Source organism: Salminus brasiliensis, chromosome 10 (genome assembly GCF_030463535.1).
Source record: "Salminus brasiliensis chromosome 10, fSalBra1.hap2, whole genome shotgun sequence".
Classification (NCBI taxonomy): Eukaryota; Metazoa; Chordata; class Actinopteri; order Characiformes; family Bryconidae; genus Salminus; species Salminus brasiliensis.
This window is the reverse complement of record NC_132887.1, coordinates 28,294,362-28,308,294: the sequence shown is the minus strand read 5'-3', so window position 1 is coordinate 28,308,294 and position 13,933 is coordinate 28,294,362.

Genomic DNA, 13,933 nt, shown 5'->3' with positions numbered 1-13,933 from the left:
AACAAAAAGGCAATACATGTATAGAAACTGAATGATCATTTACCTGTTACAGAGTTGCAGAATGTTGGACAGCGAACCGGACACAATTGCAGATGGAAATATATTTGTTAGAAGGATACACCTTCAGGGAGAAGAAGAGGTTGATGGACTTCTTGAGAACCTGTAACACAAAAAAGAAAGTCAATACATGTATAGAAACTGAATGATTTCCTACCTGTTACACACTTGCAGACAGATAGATAGCGAGACACACACAGTTGCAATGGACAGACCCTTGTTGGATGTATGCACCATCGGGAAGGGGGGAGCCATTGGTCCTGAAAGCCTGTAAGACAACAAAAAGGCAATACATGTATAGAAACTGAATGATCACTTACCTGTTACAGAGTTGCAGAATGATGGACAGCGAACCACACACAGTTGCAGATGAAAATATATTTGTTAGAAGGATACACCTTCAGGGAGAAGAAGAGGTTGATGGACGTCTTCAGTACCTGTAACACAAAAAAGAAAGTCAATACATGTATACAAACTGAATGATTACCTACCTGTTACACACTTGCAGACAGATCTTAGCGAGTCACACACAGTTGCAGATGCACAGACCCTTGAAGGACAGATTCACCATCAGGGAGGGAGGGGTTCATGCGGTCCGGAAAAACCTGCAAGACAAGAAAAGAAAGTCAATACATGTATAGGAACTGAAAGATTACCTACCTGTTACACACTTGCAGACAGATAGATAGCGAGACACACACAGTTGCAATGGACAGACCCTTGTTGGCTGTATGCACCATCGGGAAGGGGGGAGCCATTGGTCCTGAAAGCCTGTAAGACAACAAAAAGACAATACGTGTATAGAAACTGAATGATCACTTACCTGTTACAGAGTTGCAGAATGATGGACAGCGAACCACACACAGTTGCAGATGAAAATATATTTGTTAGAAGGATACACCTTCAGGGAGAAGAAGAGGTTGATGGACTTCTTGAGAACCTGTAACACAAAAAAGAAAGTCAATACATGTATAGAAACTGAATGATCACCTATCTGTTACACACTTGAAGATTGATAGCGAGCCACACACACAGTTGCAATGGACAGACCCTTGTTGGCTGTATGCACCATCAGGAAGAGGGGAGCCATTGGCCCTAAAAACCTGTAAGACAACAAAAAGGCAATACATGTATAGAAACTGAATGATCACTTACCTGTTACAGAGTTGCAGAATGTTGGACAGCGAACCGGACACAGTTGCAGATGGAAATATATTTGTTAGAAGGATACACCTTCAGGGAGAAAAAGTGGTTGATGGACTTCTTGAGTACCTGTAACACAAAAAAGCAAGTTAATACATGTATAGAAACTGAATGATTACCTACCTGTTACACACTTGCAGACAGATAGTAGCGAGTCACACACAGTTGCAGATGCACAGACCCTTGAAGGACAGATTCACCATCAGGGAGGAAGGGGTTCATGCGGTCCGGAAAAACCTGCAAGACAAGAAAAGAAAGTCAATACATGTATAGGAACTGAATGATTACCTACCTGTTACACACTTGCAGACAGATAGATAGCGAGACACACACAGTTGCAATGGACAGACCCTTGTTGGCTGTATGCACCATCAGGAAGCAGGGAGCCATTGGTCCTGAAAGCCTGTAAGACAAAAAAAGGCAATACATGTATAGAAACTGAATGATGACTTACCTGTTACAGAGTTGCAGAATGATGGACAGCGAACCACACACAGTTGCAGATGAAAATATATTTGTTAGAAGGATACACCTTCAGGGAGAAGAAGAGGTTGATGGACTTCTTGAGAACCTGTAGGAAAAAAAAAGAAAGTCAATACATGTATACAAACTGAATGATCACCAACCTGTTACACATGTGCAGACAGAAAGTAGCAAGTCACACACAGTTGCAGAAGCACAGACCCTTGAAGGACAGATTCACCATCAGAGAGGGAGGGGGTCATGCGGTCCGGAAAAACCTGTAAGACAAAAAAAGAAAGTCAATACATGTATAGAAACTGAATGATCACCTACTTGTTACACACTTGCAGACAGATAGATAGCAAGCCACACACACAGTTGCAATGGACAGACTCTTGTTGGCGGTATGCACCTTCAGGAAGGGAGGAGCCATTGGTCCTGAAAGTCTGTAAGACAAAAAAAGAAAAGTCAATACATGTACAGAAACTGAATGATCACCTACCTGTTACACATTTGCAGAAAGATTGATAGCGAGCCACACACATTTGCAGTGGACAGACACTTGTTGGCTGTATGAATCATCAGTAAGGGGGGGAGCCATTGGTCCTGTAAGCCTGTAATACATCAAAAAGGCAATACATGTATAGAAACTGAATAATCACTTGCCTGTTACAGAGTTGCAGAATGATGGACAGCGAACCACACACAGTTGCAGATGAAAATATATTTGTTAGAAGGATACACCTTCAGGGAGAAGAAGAGGTAGATGGACTTCTTGAGTACCTGTAACACAAAAAAGAAAGTCAATACATGTATAGAAACTGAATGATTTCCTACCTTTTACACACTTGCAGAAAGATAGTAGCGAGCCACACACACAATTGCAATGGACAGACCCTTGTTGGCTGAATGCACCATCACGAAGGGGGGAGCCATTGGTCCTGAAAGCCTGTAAGACAACAAAAAGGCAATACATGTATAGAAACTGAATGATCACTTACCTGTTACAGAGTTGCAGAATGTTGGACAGCGAACCGGACACAGTTGCAGATGGAAATATATTTGTTAGAAGGATACACCTTCAGGGAGAAAAAGTGGTTGATGGACTTCTTGAGTACCTGTAACACAAAAAAGAAAGTTAATACATGTATAGAAACTGAATGATTACCTACCTGTTACACACTTGCAGACAGATAGTAGCGAGTCACACACAGTTGCAGACGCACAGACCCTTGAAAGACAGATTCACCATCAGGGAGGAAGGGGTTCATGCGGTCCGGAAAAACCTGCAAGACAAGAAAAGAAAGTCAATACATGTATAGGAACTGAATGATTACCTACCTGTTACACACTTGCAGACAGATAGATAGCGAGACACACACAGTTGCAATGGACAGACCCTTGTTGGATGTATGCACCATCGGGAAGGGGGGAGCCATTGGTCCTGAAAGCCTGTAAGACAACAAAAAGGCAATACATGTATAGAAACTGAATGATCATTTACCTGTTACAGAGTTGCAGAATGATGGACAGCGAACCACACACAGTTGCAGATGCACAGACCCTTGAAAGACAGATTCACCATCAGGGAGGGAGGGGTTCATGCGGTCCATAAAATCCTGCAAGACAAAAAAAGAAAGTTTATACATGTATAGAAACTAAATGATTAACTACCTGTTACACACTTGCAGACAAATAGATAGCGAGCCACACACACAGTTTCAATGGACAGACCCTTGTTCGCTGTATGCACCATCAGGAAGAGGGGAGCCATTGGTCTTGAAAGCCTGTAAGACAAAAAAAAGGCAATACATGTATAGAAACTGAATGATCACTTACCTGTTACAAAGTTGCAGAATGATGGACAGCGAACCACACACAGTTGGAGATGAAAATATATTTGTTAGAAGGATACACCTTCAGGGAGAAGAAGAGGTTGATGGACGTCTTCAGTACCTGTAACACAAAAAAGAAAGTCAATACATGTATACAAACTGAATGATTACCTACCTGTTACACACTTGCAGACAGATCTTAGCGAGTCACACACAGTTGCAGATGCACAGACCCTTGAAGGACAGATTCACCATCAGGGAGGGAGGGGTTCATGCGGTCCGGAAAAACCTGCAAGACAAGAAAAGAAAGTCAATGCATGTATAGGAACTGAAAGATTACCTACCTGTTACACACTTGCAGACAGATAGATAGCGAGACACACACAGTTGCAATGGACAGACCCTTCTTGGCTGTATGCACCATCGGGAAGGGGGGAGCCATTGGTCCTGAAAGCCTGTAAGACAACAAAAAGACAATACGTGTATAGAAACTGAATGATCACTTACCTGTTACAGAGTTGCAGAATGATGGACTGCGAACCACACACAGTTGCAGATGAAAATATATTTGTTAGAAGGATACACCTTCAGGGAGAAGAAGAGGTTGATGGACTTCTTGAGAACCTGTAACACAAAAAAGAAAGTCAATACATGTATAGAAACTGAATGATTTCCTACCTGTTACACACTTGCAGACAGATAGATAGCGAGACACACACAGTTGCAATGGACAGACTCTTGTTGGATGTATGCACCATCGGGAAGGGGGGAGCCATTGGTCCTGAAAGCCTGTAAGACAACAAAAAGGCAATACATGTATAGAAACTGAATGATCACTTACCTGTTACAGAGTTGCAGAATGATGGACAGCGAACCACACACAGTTGCAGATGAAAATATATTTGTTAGAAGGATACACCTTCAGGGAGAAGAAGAGGTTGATGTACTTCTTGAGAACCTGTAACACAAAAAAGAAAGTCAATACATGTATAGAAACTGAATGATTTCCTACCTGTTACACACTTGCAGAAAAATAGTAGCGAGCCACACACACAATTGCAATGGACAGACCCTTGTTGGCTGAATGCACCATCAAAAAGGGGGGAGCCATTGGTCCTGAAAGCCTGTAAGACAACAAAAAGGCAATACATGTAAAGAAACTGAATAATCACTTGCCTGTTACAGAGTTGCAGAATGATGGACAGCGAACCACACACAGTTGCAGATGAAAATATATTTGTTAGAAGGATACACCTTCAGGGAGAAGAAGAGGTTGATGGACTTCTTGAGAACCTGTAACACAAAAAAGAAAGTCAATACATGTATAGAAACTGAATGATCACCTATCTGTTACACACTTGAAGATTGATAGCGAGCCACACACACAGTTGCAATGGACAGACCCTTGTTGGCTGCATGCACCATCAGGAAGAGGGGAGCCATTGGCCCTAAAAACCTGTAAGACAACAAAAAGGCAATACATGTATAGAAACTGAATGATCACTTACCTGTTACAGAGTTGCAGAATGTTGGACAGCGAACCGGACACAGTTGCAGATGGAAATATATTTGTTAGAAGGATACACCTTCAGGGAGAAAAAGTGGTTGATGGACTTCTTGAGTAACTGTAACACAAAAAAGAAAGTTAATACATGTATAGAAACTGAATGATTACCTACCTGTTACACACTTGCAGACAGATAGTAGCGAGTCACACACAGTTGCAGATGCACAGACCCTTGAAGGACAGATTCACCATCAGGGAGGAAGGGGTTCATGCGGTCCGGAAAAACCTGCAAGACAAGAAAAGAAAGTCAATACATGTATAGGAACTGAATGATTACCTACCTGTTACACACTTGCAGACAGATAGATAGCAAGACACACACAGTTGCAATGGACAGACTCTTGTTGGCTGTATGCACCATCAGGAAGCAGGGAGCCATTGGTCCTGAAAGCCTGTAAGACAAAAAAAGGCAATACATGTATAGAAACTGAATGATGACTTACCTGTTACAGAGTTGCAGAATGATGGACAGCGAACCACACACAGTTGCAGATGAAAATATATTTGTTAGAAGGATACACCTTCAGGGAGAAGAAGAGGTTGATGGACTTCTTGAGAACCTGTAGGAAAAAAAAAGAAAGTCAATACATGTATACAAACTGAATGATCACCAACCTGTTACACATGTGCAGACAGAAAGTAGCAAGTCACACACAGTTGCAGAAGCACAGACCCTTGAAGGACAGATTCACCATCAGAGAGGGAGGGGGTCATGCGGTCCGGAAAAACCTGTAAGACAAAAAAAGAAAGTCAATACATGTATAGAAACTGAATGATCACCTACCTGTTACACACTTGCAGACAGATAGATAGCAAGCCACACACACAGTTGCAATGGACAGACCCTTCTTGGCTGTATGCACCATCAGGAAGCGGGGAGCCATTGGTCCTGAAAGCCTGTAAGACAAAAAAAGGCAATACATGTATAGAAACTGAATGATGACTTACCTGTTACAGAGTTGCAGAATGATGGACAGCGAACCACACACAGTTGCAGATGAAAATATATTTGTTAGAAGGATACACCTTCAGGGAGAAGAAGAGGTTGATGGACTTCTTGAGAACCTGTAGGAAAAAAAAAGAAAGTCAATACATGTATACAAACTGAATGATCACCAACCTGTTACACATTTGCAGAAAGATTGATAGCGAGCCACACACATTTGCAGTGGACAGACCCTTGTTGGCTGTATGAATCATCAGTAAGGGGGGGAGCCATTGGTCCTGTAAGCCTGTAATACATCAAAAAGGCAATATATGTATAGAAACTGAATGATCACTTACAGAGTTGCAGAATGATGGACAGCGAACCACACACAGTTGCAGATGAAAATATATTTGTTAGAAGGATACACCTTCAGTGAGAACAAGAGGTTGTTGGACTTCTTGAGAACCTGTAACACAAAAAAGAAAGTCAATACATGTATAGAAACTGAATGATCACCAAACAGTTACACACCTGCAGAAAGATAGTATCGAGTCACACACAGTTGCAGATGCACAGACCCTTGAAGGACAGATCCATCATCAGGAAGGGAGGGAGGCGGTCATGCTATCCGAAAAACCTGTGAGACAAAAAAAAGAAAGTCAATACATGTATAGAAACTGAATGATCACCTACCTGTTACACACTTGCAGACAGATAGATAGCAAGCCACACACACAGTTGCAATGGACAGACCCTTCTTGGCTGTATGCACCATCAGGAAGCGGAGAGCCATTGGTCCTGAAAGCCTGTAAGACAAAAAAAAGGCAATACATGTATAGAAACTGAATAATGACTTGCCTGTTACAGAGTTGCAGAATGATGGACAGCGAACCACACACAGTTGCAGATGAAAATATATTTGTTAGAAGGATACACCTTCAGGGAGAAGAAGAGGTTGATGGACTTCTTGAGAACCTGTAGGAAAAAAAAAGAAAGTCAATACATGTATACAAACTGAATGATCACCAACCTGTTACACATTTGCAGAAAGATTGATAGCGAGCCACACACATTTGCAGTGGACAGACCCTTGTTGGCTGTATGAATCATCAGTAAGTGGGGGAGCCATTGGTCCTGTAAAACTGTAATACATCAAAAAGGCAATATATGTATAGAAACTGAATGATCACTTACAGAGTTGCAGAATGATGGACAGCGAACCACACACAGTTGCAGATGAAAATATATTTGTTAGAAGGATACACCTTCAGTGAGAACAAGAGGTTGTTGGACTTCTTGAGAACCTGTAACACAAAAAAGAAAGTCAATACATGTATAGAAACTGAATGATCACCAACCAGTTACACACCTGCAGAAAGATAGTATCGAGTCACACACAGTTGCAGATGCACAGACCCTTGAAGGACAGATCCATCATCAGGAAGGGAGGGAGGCGGTCATGCTATCCAAAAAACCTGTGAGACAAAAAAAAGAAAGTCAATACATGTATAGAAACTGAATGATCACCTACCTGTTACACACTTGCAGACAGATAGATAGCAAGCCACACACACAGTTGCAATGGACAGACCCTTCTTGGCTGTATGCACCATCAGGAAGCGGGGAGCCATTGGTCCTGAAAGCCTGTAAGACAACAAAAAGACAATTCATGTATAGAAACTGAATAATCACTTGCCTGTTACAGAGTTGCAGAATGATGGACAGCGAACCACACACAGTTGCAGATGAAAATATATTTGTTAGAAGGATACACCTTCAGGGAGAAGAAGAGGTAGATGGACTTCTTGAGAACCTGTAACACAAAAAAGAAAGTCAATACATGTATAGAAACTGAATGATTTCCTACCTGTTACACACTTGCAGAAAGATAGTAGCGAGCCACACACACAATTGCAATGGACAGACCCTTGTTGGCTGAATGCACCATCACAAAGGGGGGAGCCATTGGTCCTGAAAGCCTGTAAGACAACAAAAAGGCAATACATGTAAAGAAACTGAATAATCACTTGCCTGTTACAGAGTTGCAGAATGATGGACAGCAAACCACACACAGTTGCAGATGAAAATATATTTGTTAGAAGGATACACCTTCAGGGAGAAGAAGAGGTTGATGGACTTCTTGAGAACCTGTAACACAAAAAAGAAAGTCAATACATGTATAGAAACTGAATGATCACCTATCTGTTACACACTTGAAGATTGATAGCGAGCCACACACACAGTTGCAATGGACAGACCCTTGTTGGCTGTATGCACCATCAGGAAGAGGGGAGCCATTGGTCCTAAGAACCTGTAAGACAACAAAAAGGCAATACATGTATAGAAACTGAATAATCACTTGCCTGTTACAGAGTTGCAGAATGATGGACAGCGAACCACACACAGTTGCAGATGAAAATATATTTGTTAGAAGGATACACCTTCAGGGAGAAGAAGAGGTAGATGGACTTCTTGAGAACCTGTAACACAAAAAAGAAAGTCAATACATGTATAGAAACTGAATGATTTCCTACCTGTTACACACTTGCAGAAAGATAGTAGCGAGCCACACACACAATTGCAATGGACAGACCCTTGTTGGCTGAATGCACCATCACAAAGGGGGGAGCCATTGGTCCTGAAAGCCTGTAAGACAACAAAAAGGCAATACATGTAAAGAAACTGAATAATCACTTGCCTGTTACAGAGTTGCAGAATGATGGACAGCGAACCACACACAGTTGCAGATGAAAATATATTTGTTAGAAGGATACACCTTCAGGGAGAAAAAGTGGTTGATGGACTTCTTGAGTACCTGTAACACAAAAAAGAAAGTTAATACATGTATAGAAACTGAATGATTACCTACCTGTTACACACTTGCAGACAGATAGTAGCGAGTCACACACAGTTGCAGATGCACAGACCCTTGAAGGACAGATTCACCATCAGGGAGGAAGGGGTTCATGCGGTCCGGAAAAACCTGCAAGACAAGAAAAGAAAGTCAATACATGTATAGGAACTGAATGATTACCTACCTGTTACACACTTGCAGACAGATAGATAGCGAGACACACACAGTTGCAATGGACAGACCCTTGTTGGCTGTATGCACCATCAGGAAGCAGGGAGCCATTGGTCCTGAAAGCCTGTAAGACAAAAAAAGGCAATACATGTATAGAAACTGAATGATGACTTACCTGTTACAGAGTTGCAGAATGATGGACAGCGAACCACACACAGTTGCAGATGAAAATATATTTGTTAGAAGGATACACCTTCAGGGAGAAGAAGAGGTTGATGGACTTCTTGAGAACCTGTAACACAAAAAAGAAAGTCAATACATGTATAGAAACTGAATGATCACCTATCTGTTACACACTTGAAGATTGATAGCGAGCCACACACACAGTTGCAATGGACAGACCCTTGTTGGCTGTATGCACCATCAGGAAGAGGGGAGCCATTGGTCCTAAGAACCTGTAAGACAACAAAAAGGCAATACATGTATGGAAACTGAATGATCACTTACCTGTTACAGAGTTGCAGAATGTTGGACAGCGAACCGGACACAGTTGCAGATGGAAATATATTTGTTAGAAGGATACACCTTCAGGGAGAAAAAGTGGTTGATGGACTTCTTGAGTACCTGTAACACAAAAAAGCAAGTTAATACATGTATAGAAACTGAATGATTACCTACCTGTTACACACTTGCAGACAGATAGTAGCGAGTCACACACAGTTGCAGATGCACAGACCCTTGAAGGACAGATTCACCATCAGGGAGGAAGGGGTTCATGCGGTCCGGAAAAACCTGCAAGACAAGAAAAGAAAGTCAATACATGTATAGGAACTGAATGATTACCTACCTGTTACACACTTGCAGACAGATAGATAGCGAGACACACACAGTTGCAATGGACAGACCCTTGTTGGCTGTATGCACCATCAGGAAGCAGGGAGCCATTGGTCCTGAAAGCCTGTAAGACAAAAAAAGGCAATACATGTATAGAAACTGAATGATGACTTACCTGTTACAGAGTTGCAGAATGATGGAGAGCGAACCACACACAGTTGCAGATGAAAATATATTTGTTAGAAGAATACACCTTCAGGGAGAAGAAGAGGTTGATGGACTTCTTGAGAACCTGTAGGAAAAAAAAAGAAAGTCAATACATGTATACAAACTGAATGATCACCAACCTGTTACACATGTGCAGACAGAAAGTAGCAAGTCACACACAGTTGCAGAAGCACAGACCCTTGAAGGACAGATTCACCATCAGAGAGGGAGGGGGTCATGCGGTCCGGAAAAACCTGTAAGACAAAAAAAGAAAGTCAATACATGTATAGAAACTGAATGATCACCTACTTGTTACACACTTGCAGACAGATAGATAGCAAGCCACACACACAGTTGCAATGGACAGACTCTTGTTGGCGGTATGCACCTTCAGGAAGGGGGGAGCCATTGGTCCTGAAAGCCTGTAAGACAAAAAAAGAAAAGTCAATACATGTACAGAAACTGAATGATCACCTACCTGTTACAGAGTTGCAGAATGATGGACAGCGAACCACACACAGTTGCAGATGCACAGACCCTTGAAAGACAGATTCACCATCAGGGAGGGAGGGGTTCATGCGGTCCATAAAATCCTGCAAGACAAAAAAAGAAAGTTTATACATGTATAGAAACTAAATGATTAACTACCTGTTACACACTTGCAGACAAATAGATAGCGAGCCACACATATAGTTGCAATGGACAGACCCTTGTTCGCTGTATGCACCATCAGGAAGAGGGGAGCCATTGGTCTTGAAAGCCTGTAAGACAAAAAAAAGGCAATACATGTATAGAAACTGAATGATCACTTACCTGTTACAAAGTTGCAGAATGATGGACAGCAAACCACACACAGTTGCAGATGAAAATATATTTGTTAGAAGGATACACCTTCAGGGAGAAGAAGAGGTTGATGGACGTCTTCAGTACCTGTAACACAAAAAAGAAAGTCAATACATGTATACAAACTGAATGATTACCTACCTGTTACACACTTGCAGACAGATCTTAGCGAGTCACACACAGTTGCAGATGCACAGACCCTTGAAGGACAGATTCACCATCAGGGAGGGAGGGGTTCATGCGGTCCGGAAAAACCTGCAAGACAAGAAAAGAAAGTCAATACATGTATAGGAGCTGAAAGATTACCTACCTGTTACACATTTGCAGACAGATAGATAGCGAGACACACACAGTTGCAATGGACAGACCCTTGTTGGCTGTATGCACCATCGGGAAGGGGGGAGCCATTGGTCCTGAAAGCCTGTAAGACAACAAAAAGAAAATACATGTATAGAAACTGAATGATCACTTACCTGTTACAGAGCTGCAGAATGATGGACTGCGAACCACACACAGTTGCAGATGAAAATATATTTGTTAGAAGGATACACCTTCAGGGAGAAGAAGAGGTTGATGGACTTCTTGAGAACCTGTAACACAAAAAAGAAAGTCAATACATGTATAGAAACTAAATGATCACCTACCTGTTACACACTTGAAGATTGATAGCGAGCCACACACACAGTTGCAATGGACAGACCCTTGTTGGCTGTATGCACCATCGGGAAGGGGGGAGCCATTGGTCCTGAAAGCCTGTAAGACAACAAAAAGACAATACATGTATAGAAACTGAATGATCACTTACCTGTTACAGAGTTGCAGAATGATGGACTGCGAACCACACACAGTCGCAGATGAAAATATATTTGTTAGAAGGATACACCTTCAGGGAGAAGAAGAGGTTGATGGACTTCCTAAGAACCTGTAACACAAAAAAGAAAGTCAATACATGTATAGAAACTGAATAATCACCTACCTGTTACACACTTGAAGATTGATAGCGAGCCACACACACAGTTGCAATAGACAGACCCTTGTTGGCTGTATGCACCATCAGAAAGGGGGGAGCCATTGGTCCTAAAAACCTGTAAGAGAACAAAAAGGCAATACATGTATAGAAACTGAATGATCACTTACCTGTTACAGAGTTGCAGAATGATGGACTGCGAACCACACACAGTCGCAGATGAAAATATATTTGTTAGAAGGATACACCTTCAGGGAGAAGAAGAGGTTGATGGACTTCTTGAGAACCTGTAACACAAAAAAGAAAGTTAATACATGTATAGAAACTGAATGATTACCTAACTGTTACACACTCGCAGGCAGATTGATAGCGAGACACATAAAGTTGCAAAGGACAGACCCTTGAAGGACAGATACACCATCAGGGAGGGAGGGGTTCATGCGGTCTGGAAAAACCTGCAAGACAAAAAAAGAATGTCAATACATGTATAGAAACTAAATGATTACCTACCTTTTACACACTTGCAGACAGATAGATAGCGAGCAACACACAAAGTTGCAATGGACAGACCCTTGTTCGCTGTATGCACCATTAGGAAGGGGGGAGCCATTGGTCCTGAATGCCTGTAAGACAACAAAAAGGCAATACATGTATAAAAACTAAAAAAAATCACCTACCTGTTACACACTTGCAGACAGAAAGTAGCGAGTCACACACAGTTGCAGATGCACAGACCCTTGAAGGACAGATCCACCATCGGGGGGGGGGTCTTACTGTCAAAAAAACCTGTAACACAAAAAAGAAAGTTAATACATGTATAGAAACTGAATGATTACCTACCTGTTACACACTTGAAGATTGATAGCGAGCCACACACACAGTTGCAATGGACAGACCCTTGTTGGCTGTATGCACAATCAAGAAGGGGGGAACCACTGGTCTTGAAAGCCTGTAAGACAACAAAAAGACAATTCATCTGTAGAAACTGAATGATCACTTACCTGTTACAGAGTTGCAGAATGATGGACAGCGAAACCCACACAGTTGCAGATAAAAATATATTTGTTAGGAGGATACACCTTCAGGGAGAAGAAAAGGTTGATGGACTTCTTGAGAACCTGTAAGACAAAAAAAAGAAAGTCAATACATGTATAGAAACTGAATAATCACCAAACTGTTGCACACGTGCAGACAGATAGAAGCGAGTCACACACAGTTGCAGATGCACAGACCCTTGAAGGACAGATCCACTATGGGGGGGGGGGTCATACTGTCAAAAAAACCTGTAAGACAAAAAAAGAAAGTCAATACATGTATAGAAACTGAATGATCACCTACCTGTTACACACCTGCAGACAGATTGATAGCGAGCCACACACACAGTTGCAATGGACAGACCCTTGTTGGCTGTATGCACCATCAGGAAGGGGGGAGCCATTGGTCCTAAAAACCTGTAAGACAACAAAAAGGCAATACATGTATAGAAACTGAATGATCACTTACCTGTTACAGAGTTGCAGAATGTTGGACAGCGAACCGGACACAGTTGCAGATGGAAATATATTTGTTAGAAGGATACACCTTCAGGGAGAAAAAGAGGTTGATGGACTTCTTGATTACCTGTAACACAAAAAAGAAAGTCAATACATGTATAGAAACTGAATGATTACCTACCTGTTACACACTTGCAGACAGACTGATAGCGAGCCACATACAAACAGTTGCAATGGACAGACCTTTGTTGGCTGTATGCACCATCAGGAAGGGGGGAGCCATTGGAACTGAAAGCCTGTAAGACAACAAAAATGCAATACGTGTATAGAAACTGAATGATCACCTACCTTTTACACACTTGCAGATAGATAGATAGCGAGCCACAAACACAGTTGCAATGGACAGACTCTTCTTGGCTGTATGCACCATCAGGAAGGGGGGAGCCATTGGTCCTGAAAGCCTGTAAAACAAAAAGACAATTCATGTACAGAAACTGAATGATCACTTACAG